The sequence below is a fragment of the Calliopsis andreniformis genome, chromosome 12 (assembly GCF_051401765.1).
Source record: "Calliopsis andreniformis isolate RMS-2024a chromosome 12, iyCalAndr_principal, whole genome shotgun sequence".
Classification (NCBI taxonomy): domain Eukaryota; kingdom Metazoa; phylum Arthropoda; class Insecta; order Hymenoptera; family Andrenidae; genus Calliopsis; species Calliopsis andreniformis.
In genome coordinates, this window is record NC_135073.1 from 1,277,173 (window position 1) to 1,299,680 (window position 22,508).

Consider the following 22,508-nt stretch of genomic DNA (forward strand, 5'->3'; position numbering starts at 1 on the left):
TCGTTTGTTAGTTACAAACTTTTGAAAATCTGGTGGAATTCACCAGAAATGAACTCGCACGGAGGCCTCGAACAGTGATTGTCCGCACAGCAGTGTAATCTTGACGTCTTGACGCAAGAAAGGGGAGAAATCACTCACCGTCGAACAGCGTATTACGCATAGTTGGATGGAAGAGTCCTGGTGCTTATACGCTTCCGAGTAGCGTGTCACTGACGCGATCATTCGAATTAGAGAATTCAGATTAGAATAGGGTTTAAGTTAGGGTTTTCTGCCAACTGTACAGCTTTATGCTATCACTTATTTTATTCTTAATGTTATTAAACTCTTAGGTACTATACGCTATTATAGTGGCTGTCGCGGATGTCATCTCTTTGAACGATGCGTCACTACAGTGGTTCACTGTGTCGTTAGTATTATGTAAATCATCGTTTTCATTTGTTTCATTTCACATTTTTTTGACCACACAACGTTTTATAACAATATTAACGAAAGATACAATCTCTGATTTTTGATACGTTAGTGTTTGATATTAATTTTTACTGTTTGTTTCAGTAAATACTCTATTATTTAATGCTCTTTTTAATATGCCGGTTTGTATACTTATACTTTTTTCGTATCTTTAACCGAAAAATGCCGCTTCAGAGTAGAGAAGAGAAAGCAATTAACTATAATTCAAAAACAGACTTGGAAATAGAGAACGACATAAACAAAACCAAGCGTGGTAAGAAAAATTTAAGAAAATTACGAATACTGAGTTCGTTTAAATCGGAGATTTCGGATGTACATGTAGAGACGACAGCCCCAAAAAATGATCTGGTCATATAAAAATCTGAAATCACAAGTTCATAAATTTAATTCCCACAGTTCTGGTATGAAATTCCGACGTAATTGATTTGCAACTCCCTTCGATTACTTCCAACTATTTTTCTCGATAGAACTAATATTATTTACTGTAGACAAAACAAATGAATACCGTAAATGTAAGATGAACAATTTTAGGCACTCCCTTCTAAAAGCCTACGAAGGAGAAACAACATTGAATAAGATAAACATTTTTTGCGTAATTCGCTTACTAATGTCGCTTACTTACTAAAAAAAATTACATTTTTCGGAATATTGGTCAGAGGATAAATTTTTGCGGACATATATTTTTAGGCGAATTATGAACAGAGATCGACATGTTTTTTTGTTACGCATAGTTTATTTAAGTGAAATTGCGATAGCTAATTCAGATAAACTGATAAAAGTAAGAGAATTTTGTGATAAACTCCGCCATTCGTTTCAAAATTGTTTTATTCCATTCCGTAATTTATGCGTAAATGTAAGTTTACTATAATATAAGGAGCGGTTGTTATTCACGCAGTATATTCCATTGAAACGGAATAGAGTTGGTATTAAATGTTCTGTATTGTGTGACTGTAAAACGGGATATGTATTACAATTTTATTGTATATACTGGCAACGATTCGGAAATAATAAAAATAGATGAAAAATCTCTAAGGAAATCAGGGGAGATTATACTTACCTTGTTAGGTCCATATTTACGAAAGGGATACATATTGATTGTCTATAACTGGTATACCAACTCAGCTCTACTCATTGTCAGTTATCTTCACGGTATAGAATAAACGCGTGCGGTAGTGTAAAATCACGACGAAGAGAGATGCCCACAATGAGTCAAAAACTAAAAGCAGGTAAAATATATTTCCCATCATCACCCAATATGTTTGCACTAAAGTGGCAAGATAAACGGGAAGTACATATACTTTCAACTTGCCACTTCACGTATTATGTAAATATTAAAAAAATAAATTGCCGGACAAAAGCAGTTATTTAAAAACCAATTTGCATTATAGATTATACCGCAAATATGGGTGCAATAGATAACAGGGACAAAGTAATAAGCAGCGTAGAATTCGTTCGAAAAAGTACCAAATGCTATAAAAAATATTTTTTTTCATCTATTGGATAATTTGGAATGTGTATTGTTTATACAAGTTCGAAAAAGATGAAACAAGTAACAAGTATTTCATCCTAGGTTGATTAAACAAATCGTTATAAAATTTGGCGACATAAATAATAATCTTAGCAACTGTAACAAATCTACTGCTGATCACCCTTTCAAACTAATTGAAAAACGTTTTCCATCTTATAATAAGTCGGTAAAAACTAAAACAAAAGTATCGTGTGATCGAAAAATGATATTAAGACGAAGATCACGGTACGAGTGTCAAAATTGTAACGTCGCACTGTGTCGTACCCTGCTTTAAAATATACAAAATTGTACTATCAATTATTCAACCACATGTGTCTATGTTACCATGTTATATTTGAAAAAAAAATTATAATTTATACATTCAAAACTGTATTTTAATGTACTATGTAGTGTAGTGTAGAAAAGCATCAGATACAAATTACAGTGCTACACCGTTTACTCACAGTCCGCGTCAAACTCTATAGTAGAGAAAAACAGCTCCGCGGGAAGTCCAGCCGTAATTAAAAGGTTAAGGGTATTATTACTATTATTAAAGATAATTAACGATATTTCTAAAATTGTATAGTGCAGAAATAGTCGCCGATTGTTACAGCAGAATATACTATAACGTATTCGTACAGAAATGTAAAGAAAATATGTACAAAATTACTTACTTGTTGTTGCTCAGACAATTACACGCTTTCCAACAAGTAAACATGATTCTGGTACCCGCGTTATCGGCTTTTTAATTAGTGCTAAAAGAGTTTTAACATCTTTATTACCTATGGTTCCTAGAAATTGTACTCATTTCGTCCCACGTTCATACTTTCCCAATTACTTTTCAGCATACGTCCGCAATTGTATTTGCCGCATCCAAATTTCGCCTCATCAATTTTTACGACCTTTCCGATACCCCCTACTTGAGAAGCGTTATTCTCGTTCCATTTTACGCAAACATACCCCACATATTAGATATAATGTTCAATGAATATCAATATAATGAAAACACAAGAATACATACAGTCTTACCTCCCTACAAAAACTGGGCCAATAAACAATAGTATATGATACAATATTTAAGTTACCTTTAAGATGACTGAAACGCGGCAGTGGAAACCAACTTAGATCACGTATACTTATAGACACGGCTTCAGATAACTTTCTTTAAACAAAGATAAAATTATTTACGTGACATCACACACGGGTAAGATGTATAAGGTATGCTAGTATGTCATATCTGTAATTTCGAAAGAATGACATATCGATGTTCCGAACGTGTTAAACTTTTTTACTATGCAACATTAATGAGAATGTAAAGATGTTTAACTTTCAGAAAACGTACTGAATTGATTAAATATGAAATATGCATAAATATGCAGATTTTGGGGATTCCCATCATTATTCATCATTATTTTAAAACTAGATTCACATAAGCTGCTCGTAGTTTCACGCGGATTGCGAGGGTTGGTAGCGTCCAATAGCAGAATGGTTATCCTTTGCTCAGTGTAACGTCACACTTGAGCAGTTATCTTTGCTTAGCCGAGCTCGTGGATTTTGTATACACGTATCACATACATGATGTATCTAGTAGTATATATGGTCTAAGGAAACTACAGTCACTGTACAATAAATGTTGTCGATCACGGTAAGTGAACGTTTTCGAACCAGGTTCCTTTTTGCACTACTCGAAAATATTTGCGTTCTTCTCTTCCTCTTTTTTACTATGTATGAAGTATTATAGTTTCACGGTTTAATGAAACTGATATCTCACACCGAGGACACTGTATGCCACTTTTAAATGTTTTTCCCTATTAAAAAATTGACACAATTTTTTTCCGAATCCACTTCTTGTACAAATTCAGTAAAAGAAGTCATTCTATCTAACGTATAATATATAATAATTTAAAATATTCGCGAGATGAACATGTCTGTGCCTTTGATGACTCTCGAGAAAATGCTTCTTCTGAAGCAAAAACTGACTTAAATTAAATATAAACTTAAAAATCTAGTCCAGACTAATTTCAGTAACCTTTTTTTTGAGTAATATTAACACTGCTTCAAGAGCGTTTTGTTTTATCGGACGGCGTCGAACTAAAGTCTAATATGAAATTTTATGACAATAATAAACATTTCTGTTTCTACTTTTTTTTGTTGTTATTGCTATTGTACGGTTCAATTTGGATGACTACACCGAAAAAATTGTTAGTATGAGCGAACAGATTGTAACTAGTTGTGCGACTGGATAGACATCTAGAATTGTGTTGGAATCTGTACAAAACTCGTATTTTTTCATCTTAACCACAAATTTCTTACAGTGAATAAAAAGTAAATGTATAAGTACAGTGGTTGGCATTTTTACTTTTTTAATTTTTGCCCATATGAATATAGATAACGTGGATATGGGAATAAGTGACTCATCTGATGAATCTATAATTGGAAGCCAGAAAAATAAATCAAGATCATTAATACTTTCCTTCTCTTTAGACGAGTATTTTGTTAATGTCTCTAATTGCAGAAATGTAACACTTAATCATAACTTATGTTTATAATATTGAATTGAAATAAAATAAATCCTACTTTTCTCAATAAATGTACGTTAAATTTCCTTATTCTAATTTTCAACTATATGCCAATTTTTTTTAAATTACTGAACGAATTTAACGAGCTACATATTTGGTGGTCCTCACTGTTTGATGTGGCATTTAAGTGAGAGCTACCGGTGGTACACATCGGCGTGAATGTGTTAAATTAATAAATATTGCGACCGGTCATGCAAATTAAAATTTAGAATTATTGAAATTGGTTTACTTGAATCTTTTAATTTACCCGTTTGTAATTGCCCTAGCCTGTGACATTGCCCTAAGGTGAAGCATCACTTCCTACACCATGTACACGGTGGTCCACGCAACCTGCAAACCTTTATAACTTCTAATGCATTTGTTATGTTCCGGGTAAATCATTTCGAAACAAAAACGCGCTGAACTCGAATGCCCCGGTAACCTGGTATTTTGACAACCTCAGCAGTGCAATAACCCGGGAAGGTGTCAAATGTGAGCCGGCGACTGACCTAGTATAAATCGCGTTAGAATAAGATAGGAAATAGATAGCGAGAAGATTAGAAACTGCGACCTCGTTAGTATACATTACTTGAGGAATATTGTAGTCCAAAATTAATAAAAATTATAGATGGTAACCTCGCGACTACAGATCACGTGCTGTAGATTTCGCCGAGGTAAGCATCAATTGCGACAGGACTTTCGCCCCTGGTAGCGCACCCGGGACGTAACACATTCTACAGGGTGTAACAAAAATGTCGCAGTTCCTTAAAAGGGGTGATTCAGGGGGTGATTTGAAACAACTTTTTCCTTAGCGAAAATGTAAGATGAGGCTTCGTTAACGAGTTATTTACGAAAAACACCGGCCAATGAGAGCGCGAGTTTGCCGCCCGAGCGACTGCGGTAGCGTTGGGTACGCGCGCTAGATGCTACGGTTGTACTCCGAACAAGAAAGTCGTCATACATCGAAGAAAATAGCATTAGTACGAAAACTGAAAGCGACATAATAAATAATACCGAGTCCTTTTTTTGTGTATCACTTGAAGCGAATAATTACTTAAAATCGAGGAAAACTACGTGCAACGTAAAAACACGAATATGTAAATTTCTTATTCGCATAACGTATAAACGAAAAAGCAATACAACGAAAAATAAAGGAAGAAGAGGACAAACTTCACCTGTAGTTTGTAAACCTGTGTCACTGGGTCACTGTACCGATCCTGGTCATCGACCGTCGAAATGGTTTATGCTAGGGCACGCGTTTAGGTAATTTATGGCTTTATTGCTTTGGTTTCGAAGGAGACATGATCTCGGAGTGTCCGACCAAGGAAGGTCTGAGGTGCTTAAACTACGTGGGGGGTATAAGGAGCTTCCTTGGAAAAATTCTACCCTACCATAAACCATTTCGACGGTCGATGACCAGTATCGGTACAGTGACCCAGTGACACAGATTTACAAACTACAGATGAATTGCATTTAATTCATTAATGATTATTATTTTTTAAATCTAACGCAGACTACTTTCAACGTTTCTATCTTCAACGTTAATTCTCCAAGTCTCCGTTCATTTCTTTTGTTGCATTGCTTTTTCGTTTATACGTTATGCAAATATTTTCATACTAATGCTATTTCCTTCGACGCATGCCGACTTTCTTGTTCGGAGTACAACCGTAGCGCCCAGCGCGTACCCAACGCTACCGCAGTCGCTCGGACGGCAAACTCGCGCTCTCATTGGCCGGTGTTTTTCATTAATAACTCGTTAACGAAGCCTCATCTTACATTTTCGCTAAGGAAAAAGTTGTTTCAAATAACCCCCTGAATCACCCCTTTTAAGGAACTGCGACATTTTTGTTACACCCTGTATACAAGTGCATCCACGCTTTTAATGGATGGAGACATTTCGAAGATTTGAAGATCAATTTCGTTTTTTTTTCTTTTAATTGAAATTTTATGTTTTTTATACAAAAATATAAAAGAATACCGAATTCTGAGTAAAAAGGTACTGACTTATTAGTCCTAAACCTAATAGTTAACGGGTAATTTCGCTTTGTTTCTGCGAAATTAACTTCGCCTAATGTTGGAGATACAACCTTACGATTATTTTTCAATAGTTTTTCAGTATTATTAAATTTTATTTTTACTTTTATCTTGCTAATAATTATGTAAAAGCATCAATGATAACTTCAAAATTTAATCACAAACACGTTAGGTGATGGCGGATCACGATAGCCGCTGTCATGTTAATAAACATTGTCACGTAAACATCTCTGTCCTGCAGAAACCTATGTAACGTCCCTAAAACGATGCTACGTTGTCCATGGAAGAGCGGCTTTCCAATGGACGAAAAGGTGGGAGTTCATGTGGCGTGCGGTTAAGGAGTTGAAATCCAAGGCTTATATCTTTCTTAACAATAATTTATTCAACAAATGCTTATTCTAATACTAACTTTAATACAATATTGATATCTAATCTAGTTACATATTAATAAAATTATGATATACATGCGTTTGAATGTACCGCGTGACGCCGAGTCACGTGACCCGACCGAGGGCGACCATTCACGAGGTCGCTGCCGCGACGCTCTGTCTGTTGCCGTCCGAGCATGTGGAACGCAAGTGTGTGAAAAATACGCAACAGTAGTTATAGTTGACGATTGTACTACAGCGTTGAAGAAAATGTCCTATCATTATTAATGTTTATAAGTACTAATACATAACAAAAATCATAAGATATGAGGTTATATTATGTGTGATTATATGAATGTAAAGTTATATTGAACGTGATTATAATTATTTATCTCGATAACGCAAGAGTTATGTTATATATATATCGTCAGGGTTTTTTAGTAATTTTTCCCCACGTACCATTGTTCATGCAACATTAATTGTTAAAGCACCAAATGCTTGTCACGAAAAACCATTTATTTTTATTATTTTAAGTTTATGAATAAAACCATGTTATGCTGCGAGAACTATTTGCGGATGGTCAAGCAGCGTTATAGTTTAATAATATCTTGTTTGGCTATTTTTCTATGTTTATTATCGCCATTAAACGTGAATTATTTGTATTATGATAATAAACATCAGTTTAAAAAAAAAACCTGTTATATATCGTTGAACGAGAGTTAGGTTAGGTGATATTATTCACGGTAGAGGATCCTCTATACAAGGTGCAGTGTGTTGTGTATGTGTCTGCAATAGATCTTGTCTCGTATGCCCTGGTCGCTGCCAAAGTTATAGATGGCTATAACCTCAGAGCGGTCTCAAGGTTCCATGAAACATGTAATCTTTGCTTAATTGCCTAAGCATCCGTAAGCCCTTCGTCGTCTTTTCTACATTAGTCGCTCTGTCGCTACCCTGAAGAAAAGACTCTTCAGGAGCGGTCGTAGAAATGTGTCCGACTAGGAATGGCTTCTAGCGCTTGTTGGCAGGCGATTCGCCTGCTTCTGGCGAGCATGAACTCTATATTAAAGGAACATCAACTACTATTTGATAGAACGGTCGCTACCTCTAAAGGAGCGGTCTCGATCTCATTGAATGAGTATATCAGCTACCTTCCAGATCTTCGTCTATTCGGAACTCGATGCCAGGGAGAAGTGTGTCTGTTACTTTTTTTTTTTTAAATTATTGAGACCTGATATGATAATGGCTGGGAGGTGGTTACACCTACTGCGCACTGGCTTGAAATATTGTCCTGAGAAACTCTTGAGATGATGTCCGTAAGGGATGCATTAAATAATTCAGGAAAAATTTACAAAAAAACCTGAAACAAAATAAAAAAGCTGAAACAAAGAATTGTATTATGTTATTTTACTGTTGCTTGAAAGAGGGTATCTGATTTTAATTAAGTAAGGAATTTGCTCTGTGGATAGAGGATTGGTGGAATTAACTAATGGATTACTATGGGTGGAGGTGTCATAATTAGCATTGTATTTTGCAATGAGGTCTAGAATTCTAGGGAGTTTGGCCTTGTTATGTAATTTTTCTGTGGAGAAGTCCCTGGGTAATCCAAATATAAATTTTAGGGCTTTGTTTTGAAGGACTTGTAAGGATTGAATGTAAGAGGGTGCGGCTGCACACCAAACCTGAGATCCGTATAGAAGGGCTGGCCTTATACATTGAGTATATATTTTAATTCTTAATTCAAGTTTTAATTTTGAGGAATTTCTAAGTAATTTAGAAGCAGCACCAATGATTTTTAAGGCTTTAGTATTCCTGTCTATTATTGCAGGTTTCCAAGTAAATTTAGAATCAAATACTGTTCCTAGATAGTTGACTGTTTGAGACCAGGGGATTGTGATTCCTTGAAGAGATAATGAAGGAGGAACTTGTATTTTTATACGTCTGGAGAAATAAATGGCTTGAGTTTTGCTGGCATTAATAGAGAGTTTCCAGTCAGAAAAGTATTTGTATAATGATAAAAGAGCTTTTTGCAATCTTGTACGTATGAGGGGGAGGCTCCAAGAGGAGGTAATAATGGCAGTGTCATCAGCATATAAAGCTAGTAGGGAATTTGTTGGGTTTGGAATATCTGAGATATATATTGAAAACAGTAAAGGGCCAAGTATGGATCCTTGGGGAACTCCAGCAAGAATGGTGTGTGGTGAAGATTTACCATTACCAATTTGTGTATAAAATTCTCTATTTTTAAGATAGTTTTGTATTAAATGAATGATCCAGTTGGGGAATCGTAGTTGAATAAGCTTGGCAGTGAGTCCATCATGCCAGACAGAATCAAAGGCTTTTTCCAAGTCAAGTAAAATCATAGCTGCAAATCTATTAATATTGAGTTCATGGGTTACAAACTGTGATACTCTCACAAGTTGGTGAATGGTGGAGTGGTTGGATCTAAATCCGAACTGGAAATGTGGTATGATATTGTTTTTGTTGGTGTGTTTTATGATCGCCTTTGCTATTATTTTTTCAAATATCTTTGATAAGGTTGATAGTAAACTGATTGGACGATAATTTTGTACTTGAGTTTTATTTTTGCCTGGCTTGGGTATAGGAACTATTTTTGCGGTTTTCCAACACGAGGGAAAATAATTTAGTTTTATTGAAGCTCTAAAAATATAGTAGATCTGGGTATATACTTTTCCAGAGGTTTTTTTAAGGACCTCTGGGGAAAGTCCATCCGGACCCACTGCCTTTCTAGAGTTTAAGTTTGATATTAATTTCTTAATAATTGCAGGAGTTAGGTATTCGTTGAGATTTTCAGGTAAAGAGTGTAATGGGGGATTGTTATTAAGAAAGGAAGTTAACTGTTCTTGAATAGATTTTTCAATTCCGGAGGGTAGGGAGGCTGCATTTATGTGGATTTTATGGAATTGATTTGCCAAGGCGTTAGATTTGCTAGTTTCTGTATCATATACTTGATCTAATGAGTCAACTAACTGTGGAATGATTGTTTTTGTTTTTGTGATTTTTTTATAAATAGGCCAGAATGTGTGATCACGTAATGAAGCATTTCTAATTTGATTTTGTATTTCTAAGGCTTTTAGAGAAATGATTTTTCTGTTTAATTTAGCTGCTAGATTTTTGTAAAATTGTTTATAAACCGGGTTACCAGTACGATACCATGAACGCCTGGCTGAATTTCGGAGGGATTTAATTGATTTGAATTCAGCATCTGGTATGAATTCAGTTGTTGATGTTTGAACAGGGCTAGAAGCCTTCCTTTTACATTTTAACAGAAATGATCCAAGTTGTTTGATTGAATTATCTATTTCAGAAGTTGAATTGAAAGAAGTAATAAGTGAAAGATTATTAGTTGATGATTTGAATTTATCCCAGTCTGTTAAGCTTGCAGAAGTTGCGGAAGTGAGTTATGGTTATGTATTTGGGTTAGCATAACTGGTTTGTGGTTAGAGCTTAGGTCATCTATCGTATTGCATGCAAATCGAAGTGGATAATTAGAAAGGAAGAGATCTATGGTTGACGGGGTACAGTTAGGTGTGAAAAATGTTTGGGTGGAAGGAAATCTAAGATTATATGGAGCATTGTCGGAGTGTGTTTTTAGGATACCACCATTGTAATTTCGAGAGGGGTTATTCCATGTTTGGTGTTTCGCATTAAGGTCTGCTCCTAAAACAAACAGGATGCGGAACGAGGTAATTGCATCCAGAAAAGCAGGGGTTAATTTAATATTGGGGGGACAGTAGGCAGAAATAAAGATTAGATTTGGATTTCTGAGTTTAATTGCAACTGTTTCTATTTTTCCTGTATTTGGTAAGGAAAAAGGGGTGTAAGCAAGATTTTTGTGTATAATTATACATACTCCTCCATGGCCTGAGTTATCTGGACGATCGGTTCGGATAATGGAATAGTCTTTAATATACAAAGGGGAACTAGGAGTTAGCCAAGTTTCTTGAATGGCAGCAACGGAAATGTTATGATGGTGAAGAAAGTATTCTAGTTCCTGTATTTTGGGAGTAATGGAGCAAGCATTCCATGTCATGAAATTATAATTGTATTTTGAGGAATTCCTGTAGAACTAGAAGTTTTTCCATGTTGTTATTACATTTGGAGAGTTTTTGGGTCAGGGAAATAATTAAAGAGGTCATTTTTTTGATGTCAATTATTTTTTCCAGATTAGAAACCGCATTGTTTAGGTTTTTAAGATCCTCCATTATTGAAATTGGGGATTCAGGGGGTGTTTGTTTTGGAGATTTTTTACCAGTGAGGGCGTTTGCATATGATGTAGTTTGAATGTTAGTTTTGGTTGACTCACGTGTATCAAGTGTATTAATTAAGTTAAATTTTGTAAGGGGAGGTGTAGTGGTAGATATAGTATGAATGTTAATGAGTTGGATTTGGTAATTTTTTGGTGAGTTATCAGATTTATGTGGGTTATTATCTATTGCCTTATTGTATGATGTTTGTGAATTCTTTTTTTCTAGAAATTTTATTAGTGCAGGACACCCAGAGTAATTTGCTGTATGACTCCCTCCACAATTAGCACATTTAGGTGGTATTTCTAGTGGCTTACTACAAGAGCGAGTTGAGTGAGACTCTCCACATTTAACGCATTTTTCAATTCTATTACAGTCTACAGAGGCATGTCCAAAAGATTGACAACGGAAGCATTGAGTGTATCTTTTTGTATTATTATATTTTTCCCAGTAAATTCGAAGATAAAATAAATGATTAACTTTAGTTATTTGGGAGAATGTAGTGGTCGGTGGAAAAGTTAATTTGTATATGGAGAAATTTGAAGATGATTTCCCCTTAACCTGTATGCAATTAAGGGGGTTTAGTCCCGCAGAATTTAACTCTTCAATAATTTCATTTTGATCCAAAGATGGGAGTCCTTTTAAAATAACAGATAAAGGTTTTTCCGATTTAAGTGAATATGTATGGAATTGAAGTCCTTTATCAATAAGAACTTTTTTAAAATCTACATAGTCTTTGATTTCATTAAAGTTTAACCTTACTTGATCTCCAAGGAATTTCAAATTGAATTTATCTCCTATTTTACTCTTTAGTTGCTTCGCGAGCGAAATAACACTATGTGCACTAGCGTCAATGAAAAGAGGAGGGGGTCTTTCCATAGGTAGAGGACCTTGGGGTGTAGTTGTCGGTGAAATTGTTGAGATGGGGTTAGATTTTTTAACAGTAATCGAATTTGTTTCACTTACTTGTTTTCTGAAGAATTCTGTATTTATAAATTCAAACCTGTTTTTTATAGGAATGTTAGGTTGAACTTCGATGTCCATTGGATTTCCCTTGACTACAGGAGTTTTTTCTTCAGTTTTCCCCTTTTTTGTAGTGCCGCCCGTCGAATGCGAAACAAGTCCAACATCCGAGCCATTTAAAGTTGAATTTGTCCCTTGTCTCTTAGGCATAATGGAGATGGGAGACCATGAGTTGCTTAGGTAAATGCCACGATGGCATTTGATCCTTTTGTGAATTATGGAGTCGGATTTTGGCACGCATAAGACGCGCGGCCTGAAATTTCCTTTAGATGCGAGCCCGATTGTTATCTCATGCACAAACTATAATTATACCCGATAGCAGCACAACCACAACCGTGACAAGAATAATAGCACACAAAGCGTAAGCTATAAAATTGCACACAACACCGTATGTCGGTGTACGCGCGAGTGAATACTCACTATTTACGATACGAGCGATCCTAACAGTTCGAGTGAGCCACAAAAGTGACTTGCCACATGCGAAGGTAGAATGACTTGCCACATGCCCTATCCAAAGTGAAAAGGTAGAATGTCAACGATTTCAATGGGAGAAGTGTGTTGTGTCTCTTACTGCTTTCGCAGCTCCTTATATACCCGTTAGTCGGAGTTCGCGCATGCGTAATGTCTTACCTTCTAATAGCGGTCTTATTCTAATTGTAAATGAAAACCTACGATATACGTTGTGTTTATGTTAAAATATAATTGGAGCTATTAAGATAACAGAATACGCAGTAATATAATAATAACGTATTAGAAGGATACAAATATAGAGAGAGATGGTAATAGATGGAGAGAGATAGTAATAGATAGAGTGAGATAGAAATGGATAGAGTGAGAGGGAAGACCGTGGGTCGTTATACCTGTGTAACGTTTCTAAGGCGAAGCTACGTTGCCAATGAAAGAGCGACTCTCTATTGATGTAGCGTGCGGTTAAAGAGTTAAAATCCGAAACTTCGATCTTATGTTAACAATGAATTATTCAATATTATCATTAATACTATCATGATCATTGATACTTTTCAGATCACAGTTTGTTTTCTTGAGAAAGATCTGAACTGAAACCGAACGTCGGAAAAATAATAAAAATTAATGCAACAGTACTTTGATGTGTTTAAAAAAAAAGACCGAAACTTTGCGCCGTAACCATTAATTTAAATTAATTATAATTTTACGGTAGATATACCTATATTATTATCATTAATACTATAATAACTATAATTTGAATATTTAATAAGATAACAATTGAAATTGAGGTTATGATGAATTAAAGATCTAGGTTATAACTTAAAAACTACTTGTAGAGGTCCTCGTTTGGATACGGAAAAAAGAAAGACACACTGAATGCACTACTAATTAGACTTTATTAGTGCTCGCGCATTAGTCGTGCCTGTTAACAAGCCTGCGATCAAACAGGTCACTATAGCGGAACAAAGAAGCGCGCTTTTTTCCTATCCATTTCATTGGGTAGTCTCACTACTTGGGTAGTCTCAGTCAGTCTTTGGGTAGTAGGTATTACCAAATATACCAAAACAAATGCAATTAGTTTAGTCAAAAATATAATTCTTAGGAAAATTTAAAAAAAAACACAACGTCTAAGGAATTTATTCATGGTGTAGTATTGAGTGTAGGGAAGTTTCTGAATTCTTTTTCCCTTGTACAGGAAAGAAAGTGGGAACGGGAATTTAATTTTATACGGGAATTTCACTTGGTTTGTATCATTCACTTGGCTCCCGTACTAGCCGGTTGTTGTGTTGTTCTACTGAGTACGTTGAGAGAACATCGATAATGTGATTGAAAAGTATGTTTATGTTTAGGTCCTTGTATTGTAGAGTATTGTTGGGAGTGGTCTGTGATTATTCTTAATATTCTGTTTTGGGAGAGGTCTAGCTTTCTCAGATGTACACGGCGACAAAATCGGCTTCCCTCAGAAAATGACAACGTCGGAAGCTGAGCTCCCTAATGTCTGAGAATCACTGGCGGGCTCCGTAGCTTATGCGGATAGGAGCACAAGCTTTTATTTATTTGACTGAAATAAAATTTTGCTGGACTAAATATTATAGGTCAAAGCAATTTCGTTCACTGGGCAGCAATATAAAAATATGATGGACTGGATTCTTAATTTGGTTGTGATATAGCTAATATGCACCGTGGGTAGGTGAACGCAGAAATTCGCCATGTCGGCTTGGCAGCAATGGAAGGCGAGGGAAGGCGTTCTGCACAGAGAGAGCGGCACGCTCTCTGTCACTCCTGTACATGTAACTGGCGCGAAACTAGTGCAGAAACGAATGCGATACTCCTTTCTTCCCCACGCTAACGTCAGGGTATATCCACTTTTGCTGATTAATACTAAGGCGTGTTTAACCCTTTTAGTGCCAGAGCCGATATATCGGCCCGCACCTTGTAGCGCTTTACTATTCGCATTGCGAGAGGTCTCTATTTCAAAATAAATTTATAATACGTTATAAATTGTCTAATTTCATTACGAGAGAATTAAAATAAATAATTTTTCAGTTTAACTTTCCCTTATATTCTATGCCATATTCTATGCCCTTATATTCTATGGTGATGTTGAGACTGCTTGTTTATACGCGAGAACGATACGGTAGAAATTTAACACATTTACAATATCTAGATATAAATATTTATGTTATTATAATGAATGTGCAAAATTATATCACAAATACATTTATTATAACATAATTTTGTTTCAGCAATGTTATATTACTTATAACAATTATTTGTTTCGGATGAAATAATCCGTCCGGCTCCTACCATGTGCCTTGGAGTTATTTTTTATGTTTCTTGTGCAATACTACTGATTTTGTTAAAAAATATATTGAAAATTTAAAGTATATACTTTGCAATAAACGATCTATATAAAGTTATGATAAAAAGATGACCTTTCCTATGTGCAAATACGTTTTGAAACAGAGAACTCAATTTTTCTTTTTTTTCCATCATTGATATCTTTGTTATTTATGTAATTTTCAATGAATATAGAAAAATTAGCGTCACATTAGAATTATGTAAATATTGCTTTTCGTTTCGTTTTTACGAGCCTTTTTCCAAATCCTAGTAAAATCGTAAAATTCGGCCGGTTATCTTCGCATAAGCACCTCTCTTTCGCCCTGCGCTAAAAGGGTTGATGTTTAATTCTTTTTTCTTCTACGTATCAATATGGTTCTGAAAAGAAAAAAACCGTTTTATATATAATGTTCCTTAAAGAGAACCGAGATTGTTCCTCTTTGATTTGATTGTGGCTCTGAAAAGAGCCGTTTATTATCAGTTTTGTCCTACAACCTTTAATATCTAGTCCAAAACCCCCTGTTGTCGATTACTGATGATAATCGATCAGGAATAGATCGCCGAAAGGTGGCAAAATATTCCGGCCTTTTCCTCAAATCTTCCCACACGGTTTGAGCGTGTGCAACCAGAGATGCTCTCGTCCTCTCTTGCCCGGGAGTCCACCGTCTTTCCATTTCCGCCCATACGTTCTCAATTAAATTGAGGTCGAGAGACTTTGCCGGCCAATTGAGGAGATGCACCTCTGGATGTTGCGCGAACCATTGCTGCACAACGTAAGAAGTGTGCACCGCATTATTGAAAAACGTCATCCAGGATGTGTACATAGTCATGTCCAGTCATCCTTGGTGGAATTTCGATCAACTCCCCAGGCCCAAATACACTTATCCATCCCCACATTCCGCAGGTAATTCGCCCACTACGGTCAATGGGTAAGACCTAGCGAGGATCAAGCCGCTGATTTCTTGCTCGCCACACGTTAGGCCGCCTGTCTATTGCCGAACAAAACACCTTTTTCACCATTCTTCTGCGGTGGTTGCTAATTGCTCCAACGCAAAACCAACACGGTTATCACAATGATTTTGCGACAGCGCGATTATTCGCGCCGGCCGGTAACAACACAAACCTGCTTCGTGCAGGCGGTGTCGACCTGTCGCCACGGAAATTGGTAATCTCATTTCGCGGACTACCTCAGCGGAGAGCAGAAAGGGATTATTTACTATATGTTGAACTAGTTCGGCGTCTTGTTCGGCAGTAGTTTTGCGATGCCTCCCTCCGTCACTGTGGCTGACAACACTCCCTATTTCAGCCTCTTGGAACTTCCTGATCCAAAATCGCACAGTTTTTTTTGAACATGACAATCGCGCACTAATTTCTCCTACACTAAATCCTCCCTCCCAATACGCGGTTATTCGCGCCCTATCTGTAGCGGAAATATTAAGCGACCATCGTGCTAAGTGTCGCGGATGAAGGTTGGAGGACTAATGAAAATATTAATAAACAAAAGTGGACATACCCTGAAGTTATTTCCTTTCATTCCCACCCCTTTCTCCGCACAAATAAGTAAACAATTAAAACAAGGCATTTTGTAGAAGCTTACAGAAATAAAATTACGACTTAGCATTAAGTAACTGGACAAAGATAGGACGAAGAAGGTAATTAAAAAAAGAGAAAAGAATTAAAAAGAAACTAGAAATAAAAAATAAATTGTTAGAAATTTATTGGTATTATGTTCTAACTCTTGAGCGATTATTACAATGATTATAAGCTGACAATGAATTCGTCAAATCAGGCGCAAGAATTCCACCGATGTTGCTAGTAGCGATGCTCGAGCCAGAAGGAAGGGCCCTACGCGTGGGGTCCCGTTCCGCACGCAGTTTCGGCTACGTTGCCGAGGTGCGTTGTCTCCCTGGGTTTTTCCCTGGGTTTTCCCCCGGGGTTGCCGCTTGCCCTCGCGGGGTGCATTTCCGCCTCGGTGGTTGCTTCCGGGGAGTGCCACTCAGGTCGTTTAGGCGGCAATTTTGAAAGTTTCTTACATTCGGCCATCCTGACGATACGTCTGTCCTCAGACGCTCTCTCGAAGAGGGCACGTTCTGCATTGCGACGTCCATCGTCGCCCTGATGAGCTGAGCGCTACAACGCTCGCTGCAATGATGAAATCCACCGTAGTCCTGATGAGGTGAGCGCTACAACGCTCGTTGTAATGATGAAGTCCATCGTAGTCCTGATGAGGTGAGCGCTACAACGCTCGCTGCAATGGTGAAATCCACCGTAGTCCTGGTGAGGTGAGCGCTACAACGCTCGTGGTAGTGATGAAGTCCATCGTTGCCCTGATGAGGCGAGCGCTACAACGCTCGCTGCAGTGGTGAAGTCCAACGATGACCTGAAGATTGAGCAAACCAATGCTCGCTGAAGACAAGGCACCCTGTGCCTCGACGAAGTCCAACGATGACCTGAAGATTGAGCAAACCAATGCTCGCTGAAGACAAGGCACCCTGTGCCTCGAGGAAGTCCAACGATGACCTGAAGATTGAGCAAACCAATGCTCGCTGAAGACAAGGCACCCTGTGCCTCGACGAAGTCCAACGATGACCTGAAGATTGAGCAAACCAATGCTCGCTGAAGACAAGGCATCCTGTATTCGGTTATTTTGACCTGACGCCCAGCGTCATTCAAAATAACCTCCGACTGCCTCAACACAACACCCAGTGCTTGTTTCGGTCAATCGTTGTTCGCTGATTCTGCGATACCCAGTATCACATCGGAATCAACTTGACCTGGGACACCCAGTGTCCACTCTCGGTCCACGACCTAGGGCACCCAGTGCCCATCCTCGGCCAACTCATTCATGATCGCTGCGTTCCTCTCCTGCTGCGGCATGGTACCACGGCGCGCTGCCCGTTGCCGCTCTCCCGTACGTCGTTCACTGCGGTGAGGTACCCCAGGTACCTCGTCCCTGGTCCTTGACGTATGGTATCGCTCGCCGCAGCTTCCGATCGCCTCGTTAGGGGTAGTCCCAGACTATCCCTCAGCGATTCTGTTTCTCTTTGCAATTCCTTGCGTAATGGCCCGTCGCTCCGCATGAGAAACATTTTATCGGCGAATGGTCCATCCGTGGGGTTTGCTTCTGCTCCTTTCCCCTCTTTCCACTGTGCAACGTTGATGACGGTGGTAGCCATGGCCGCGATGGTCCCGCTGTTGGCGCTCCTGGTTTTTTCGGCATTTCTCCAAGATTCCGCATTAGGGAATATAGTTCGTTCACGTCGGTGACTTTGGCTGACCGTATCGAACGGGCTATGGCAGCATCCGGTATGCCACCGATCACGGCATCAATTAGGTGTTCATCCGGGATCACCAACTCGAGTTTCCGCAGCTTCTCGAGCTTCTGGAAACAATAATCCCCGAGCCGCTGCCCCGGTTTCGCCCTGTACACCGTAACGTCCTCCAAACGTTGGCTAAAAGACATTACGTTCCGAAATTGCTTCTTCAGCAAATCCCGAATGTCCCGCCAGGCTGTGGTCACATCCTGGCGTGCGTCGAACCACCTCCTAGCATGTCCTTTTAGCCGCGTCGTAATCAGCCGCATCACGGCGTCATCGCTCCACCCGAATTTTTCGGCCAGAGCGTCCACTTGTTTGACCCAACGTTCAATGGTTGGGTCCTCCACTTCCGGGTCATAAACCGGTATCAAGAGTTCATCCCCCGGTCGAGCGCGACAGGGTACTCGCGAAGCCGATTGCGACCGTTGTCTGCCCAACTTCTCCACCAATTGCTCCAATCGGTCCAACCGCTGCATGATGGGGTTGGACGCCGTGGGTGGTGTGCGAGCACGCGAATCTGACCGCGAACGTGAGCGTACGCGCGGCGGAGAACGGGAGCGTGGACGCCGATGCGGACGCGTAGAAGAACGCGCACGCGAGCGTCGACGCGAGGGCGAAGGAGAACGCGTACGTGAACGCGTACGTGAACGCGACCGCGAACGCGCTGTACGGCTTAGCGAGACCTCTATTAATCGCTCTAAGCGTTCTAAACGAGCGTTCTGCTCCCGCACACCCTCTTCGATTGTATCCGAAGAGCTGTCGTGTCGCTTTTTCGTCGTTTCGTTATCACGACGAGAGTTACGACCCATCTTGTCACTTATTATCACTACTTATACACTATTATATACACAATGTGCACAATAGAGTCACTGTCTCTTCCACTATATACACTATATACGCAGCTCACAGCGAAATGGCGTCTCTATCGCGTCACCGTGAGCGGAATATTTTGTCGGCCGTTCCACACGAAATCCGCGAACGCGGCGCAGCACGTGGCTATGTCCCACTTCTGATATGTTAGAAATTTATTGGTATTATGTTCTAACTCTTGAGCGATTATTACAATGATTATAAGCTGACAATGAATTCGTCAAATCAGGCGCAAGAATTCCACCGATGTTGCTAGTAGCGATGCTCGAGCCAGAAGGAAGGGCCCTACGCGTGGGGTCCCGTTCCGCACGCAGTTTCGGCTACGTTGCCGAGGTGCGTTGTCTCCCTGGGTTTTTCCCTGGGTTTTCCCCCGGGGTTGCCGCTTGCCCTCGCGGGGTGCATTTCCGCCTCGGTGGTTGCTTCCGGGGAGTGCCACTCAGGTCGTTTAGGCGGCAATTTTGAAAGTTTCTTACAAAATATCTCACGCTTAGCGTGGGGAAGAAAGGAGTATCGCATTCGTTTCTGCACTAGTTTCGCACCAGTTACCGCTACAAGAGTGGCAGAGAGCCTGCCGCTCTCTCTGTCATTCCTGTGCGCGAAGCAGAGAGCATACGGCCACAGTGATGCGGTAGACAGAGATGGCGTTAAACAAGGACAGGTCTTCATGAGCGAGAGAGAGACTCTTATGCGGGTGCAGCCTGTGCATGCGTCGGCGCGTTGAGAACGCCTTCCCTCGCCTTCCATTGCTGCCAAGCCGACATGGCGAATTCCTGCGTTCACCTACCCACGATGCATATTAGCTACATCACATCGAAATTAAGAATCGAGTCCATCATATTTTTATATTTCTTCCCAGTGAACGAAATTGCTTTTACGTATAATATTTAGTTCAGCAAAATTCTATTTCAGCCAAATAAATAAAAGCTTGTGCACCTATCCGCGTAAGCTACGGAGGCCGCCAGTGATTCTCAGACATTAGGGAGCCCGGCTTTCGACGTTGTCATTTTCTGAGGGAAGTCGATTTTGTCGCCGGGTGTACAAGCGATTATGTTACTGTATAGTTTGCCGAACATGTTCAAGAATTTTCGATGCGCAATCGAATCAAGAGATGCGTTGCCAGAGCCGAAAGTGCTACGAGTGAGAATTGTTAAGGAATACGATGCACGGAAAGATCAAACGGTTGATGTTGTGCCGAATGCGATGATTGTTGGTAAATCGCGTGGAAAACTGAATTTCTCGAATCGAAATAAAAACGTAAAATCGGAAAAAGAAGTTTTTAGATGTAGATGTCATCGATGTCGATGAGTAGGACATAAAGCCTTGGAGTGTGATACAAAATTTGATAATGCGCGTCCGTTTGCGAAAAACGAAAACATTACAAGTTTATATGCGGCGAATATTGTAGAAAAGGCATTGCATACCGTAAATGTAAGCCGCGATAGTTGGTGTATCGATAGCGGTTGCACGTTGCACGTCACATTGATGTAAAGACGCTGATAATTTGTTGAAATCGGTCGATTCTTATTGCCATAAACGTAACCTAGCGAATAATACGTCGACGAGTGTACGTGCAAGAGGAACGGTTTCGTTAAACGCGTTACACGAAGGGAAATGGAAGCAGTTTAAATTAAATAATGTTCTACATATTCGTGATCTTCGTACTAATTTATTATCCGTATCTAAAATAACTGATCACGAGTATGACGTGGTGTTCAAACGAGATCGCTCGACCGTGGTTGATAAAGTAGGAAACGTTATCCTTACAGCCGACCACAAAGATAATCTGTATTATCTTCGAGGGAAGAAGCAGAGTAGTTCTCATAACGTCGCGGAAGAGGAACCATGAACAAAAATTGGCGCTCTGGAGGCTTGGCATTGTCGTCTTGGACATCTAAATGTTTGTGATATGAAGGAAGCAGTGCGAAAAGGTATAATTGTTGGATTAAACTCCAAGGATTTGCAAGGTGAATTGAATTGCGATATATGCATCCGCGGAAAAATGACTCACTTGCCCTTTCCTAAGACTAGTAATAGAAAAACGGAAATGCTAGAGATAATTCATAGCGATGTGTGTGGTCCTATGTGCGTACCTTCGCATGGTGGTTCAAGATGACTGCACGAGATGGTGCGAAATATACACACTATATATAGAGCAAGGATGAAGTTCTACGAACATTTAAAGAGTTCAAAGCTTACGCGGAGAATATTACAGGACGTAAAATAAAATACTTACAGTCGGATAATGGGACAGAGTACAACAATCGTGCATTTGATGATTTCTTGAAAGCTCATGGAATACAGAGATGGTTTACTTATTGCTCCTCGGAGTCGAAATAAGATAAACAACTTTAAGAGATTCTTAGTCCGCTCATTTGAAATTAGAGATCTAAAAGAGGTAGACCATTGTCTCGGAATTGATTTTGTACGTGACAGAGAAGGTATCACCATGAAACAGAGTGGTTATATAAAGAGTTTACTTGAAAGATTCGGATTGTCTTCAGCAAATACCGTTTCCAGACCTACGGACACAAACTTAGTTACCCAAGTCGCAGGAATGTAAGGAAGAATTACCCTATAAAGGGTTAGTATATGCTGCAGATATAGCATATGCTGCGAACGTCCTTAGTCAGTATAACATGTGCTATGGAGAAATACACTGGACAGCGGCGAAGCGCGATCTCCGATATTTAAAGGGAATAATGGATCTCGGAATTGTGTACAGTCATAACAAGGAATCACTCATTGGCTATGCGGATGCAAATTGGGCAGGCTGCACGCATGATAGGCGCTCTCATACTGATTACGCGTTCATTCTTAGCGGCGGAGCGATTTCATGGGAGTCGCGCAAGCAGAAGACGGTTGCTTTATCTTCCACAGAAGCGGAGTATACGAGCTTGTCGGAAGCCACGAAGGAAGCAATATACTGGAGGAAATTATTGACAGATTTGGGACTCGCGGAATTATCGGATATCACGATTTTTGGAGACAATCAGGGTGCTCTTCGATTAGCTGAAGACCCTGTATATCATAATCGAACTAAACATATATGTAGATATCCGACACCACTTCGTACGCGATGCTGTAAAAATAACTTAATAAGTTTGGAATACGTGTCAACTGATCGTATGGCAGCGGACGTTTTACCGAAGTCTCTGCCAGAAACTAAGCATAGGGAATGCGTTGGTTTGCTCGGTATGAAGGTAGTGGAAACTGGCGATTATGCACGTCTCGAGGAGAAGTGTTAGGTCTGAACGACCCGCGCATGGCGGTTTTCTTTGTTTTGTTATATCCGG